Source organism: Coenobita brevimanus, chromosome 8 (genome assembly GCF_032717465.1).
Source record: "Coenobita brevimanus isolate Jiangsu-jjx chromosome 8, ASM3271746v2, whole genome shotgun sequence".
NCBI classification, from domain to species: domain Eukaryota; kingdom Metazoa; phylum Arthropoda; class Malacostraca; order Decapoda; family Coenobitidae; genus Coenobita; species Coenobita brevimanus.
Window position 1 is genome coordinate 27,755,411 of NC_136961.1, and position 3,476 is coordinate 27,758,886.

Sequence of the window (3,476 nt, forward strand, 5' to 3'; positions counted from 1 at the left end):
GACTGGCCTATCCCAGCCAATGCGGGGACGATACAGCCAATGTATCTCTACCAAGTGGCTTAGGCTGTCTTGCAGAGATTGTAGCCTATGTAGGGTGAGAAGTGCTTGTAAGTGTATTGTAGTGTTGAAGTGGCTTTGGATGTGTGTACAGTATGTAGTCTGTGAACCAAGTGTAATCGGCCAGCGCAAGCCGACTTGGTGCAAGCATACTTTATAGTATGCGACACTGGTTCAACCACAGCACCCCTGATGTCCGCCAATGCAGTACGTGGCCAGAAGAATGCTCCCAAAGTTTATTTCCCTGGCGGGGTGCGAACCCTCGTTCTTCAGTGTACGAGAACGCACACATTACCACTGTACCACAGAGGCTCCGTGTATATATATATATATATATATATATATATATATATATACCGGGTATTTATATTTATATAAATAAAATCTATCTATCTATCTATATACATATATATAGATAATATAGATAGATTTATATATATATATATATATATATATATATATATATATATATATTTATATTTATATAAATAAAATCTATCTATCTATCTATATACATATATATAGATAATATAGATAGATAGATTTATATATATATATATATATATATATATATATATATATCTTTCTGTCTATGTATTTATCTATCTATCTATTCATATCTATAGATAGATAGATAGATATGCCATTGGAGGCCAGTGTCCTCAACACGGGACAGAACAGAATTTTCAAAATTTGATAAAGTTGGGAACCCCCGGTTAGGGAACTATGAGCTTCGTGACTATGAGCCGATAGCGGAGGGCGGTACGCTTAGTGCCCTACCAGCCCAGTGCCTAGCCCAGGAACCCTGGGATCCTATCCGTTAAAAATATATATATATAGAGAGAGAGGAGGGGGGGGGAGAGAGAGAGAGAAAGAGACAGACAGACAGACAGAAAGACAAAGAGAGAGAGAGAGAGAGAGAGAGAGTAGATGGATAGATAGAATGATAGATATGGATATGTAGGTGTACAGATATACTGTATATTAACAGGTGTGTGTGTGTGTGTGTGTGTGTGTGTGTGTGTGTGTGTGTGTGTAAGAATCTATATTTATAACTATATCTATATCTATCTATATATCAGTCTATTTATATATAAATCTGTATCTATATATATCTATATATCTATGTACCTATCTAGCTCTTTCTATCTATCTATATTTATCAATCAGTCAATCTATCTATCTATCTATCTACAGTATATACTGTACTGTATATATATACTGTATATAGATAGAGATAGATATAGATAGATAGGTATACGTATAGAAATATGTATGTGTGTATATATATGTACAGTCGGCAAGATTTCCGACTGGACCACCTGGTTGCGGGATTTGGGTGACGTGGCACAGCGCGCGCCCGTGTGTGTGTGTGTGTGTGTGTGTGTGTGTGTACATGCCCGACATTTTTTCGAATTGCTAAAGTTCATCCTCCGAATTATATAATGTGACCATTGTATTATGCCATGATATAGGCTGATGAATATTGTGATTGGGATAATGGGCTGTGCACTATACTATTTATAGTCTGAATTATATAAAATAATTCTCTTGCCTTGTAGCGTGAACCACGATACAGGTTGAGTTGTGGTTCAGAAACAGAGGGCAAGTTCACCCAGAAATGGTGCGATGTAGGGGGAAGGGGGGAGTATGGGAGTAAGCAGCCAACAGTTATATATTCTTAGTCATTATAGTATAGTTATCAAGGTGTCAATGATATCCTGTGCCCTGATTGATGATAAACCTATTTACTTTTATTATCTTTATATAGATCCGATTACAAACTAGGATACCCCGTCCCAAGTTAGCGGAAAACATGCCCTGCTCCACCGCCTCGACTCTCTCTCTCTCTCTCTCTCTCTCTCTCTCTCTCTCTTAAACTCCTCAGGTAAGTTATAGTAAGTTATTAAAGTTAGTGTTAGATTGTTATACTACATGGAGTAATATCCATTATAATCAGAGGATAATAAAAAAAAAAAAAAATTTGTATGGAACTCATTCATGAGTAGGAAGTAGCCCACCCTCCTTCTCGATCACCTCAGTCTGTTTGCATAGAGGCGACATGGTCCATATGAGCTGTTTCTGGCTTCTGAACTGTTCCCACTAGGCGTGATTGTGGGCCAGTTCACTCTCAGGCTCCCAACAGTTAACCATAATCCCCCATACATTTTCGATGGGGTTCATGTCTGCTTCCTTACTGAGCCAGTCGAGCAGCTGCAAGTCCTCTTGACCTGCAAACCATTCCGAGACTCTTCTCGCCGTGTGGATGGGGCAGAGGTCCTGAACAAAAATTATAGGGCCGGGAGGAAACGGATAGTTCCGCTTCTGAACTGAGGGGAGGAAAAAATCCTGCAAAATTTCAATGTATTTTTTAGCAGTGGAACTCCCTTCTATCCTGGTGACGTCACCCATACCATTGATGCACACTCACCCCCAGACATTGCTGGTGACGTGTCCACTTCTGGCCTTCTCGTAGATGTTCCTACGGTCGTAACTACACGTGAATAGAATATTCATACATCGCTCATAGAGTTTCATTTCTAATATCTTTGACGCTTTGGGAAAAACCACCGTTTTTCATGTTATGGTTCATTATCCACCATTTGTTTGGTATATTTTATGAGGATTGTAAGGCTTAATAAACAGTGGTGCAAGTGCTGGTAATATGCGGTCATCTAGACGTATTATTACTATGAATATCAATTGATCCCTAAATGTTTTTTTTAATAATATTAAAACTGTTTAGTGATAAAATATAAAAATTCATCATTCATTCATTGCCAGACACCATGTATCCCAAACGGGGTGGTCAAGGGCTTAGAGTTAATAATTTTACAGGGAGGGGGCACTAATCCTCCACCAACCCCACTTGATACGTAGGGGGAACGTTATGCCAACAGCATCTGGTGTTCCCAGGTGGTCACCCATCCAAGTACTAACCAGACCCATCGTTGCTTAATTTCGCTGATCGGATGAGAAGCGGTGTACTCAACGTGGTATGGCCGTTATGGTCGTTAAGAATATCGTCAGGAAATTTATACATATGCATTAGAATACTGTCCCAAGCAGAAATCTTTTCTCTATTATTATAAATTTTATGAATACAAAATTCCTGGTAACAGTCATATGAAGACTATCAACGCATCTCTATACTCTGGCCTTTATCTACCTACTGCTGTTCCACACTCTCCAGTTTTTCCTCAACCTGTCTGTTTACCACAACTCTTACAATTCACCACCAAATATATAATATATATATATATATATATTGTATATACTCTCTGTCTCTGTCTTTCTGTCTGTCTCTGTCTGTCTGTCTGTCTGTCTCTCTCTCTCTCTCTCTCTCTCTTTCTTTCTGTGTGTGTGTGTGCTTGTGTGTGTGTGTGTGTAGGTTCTCACTTTTACCTGATAACCATACA

At 38.8% G+C, this 3,476-nt stretch overlaps 1 non-coding gene across 1 annotated transcript; it reads right to left on the minus strand.

Annotated features, from left to right (window-relative positions):
• Positions 1–2,948: 2,948 nt before the first annotated feature.
• On the minus strand, positions 2,949–3,067 carry LOC145408998 (5S ribosomal RNA). Its single transcript, XR_013899030.1, has one exon. It is a non-coding gene; the product is annotated as a 5S ribosomal RNA (ribosomal RNA).
• Positions 3,068–3,476: the final 409 nt, after the last annotated feature.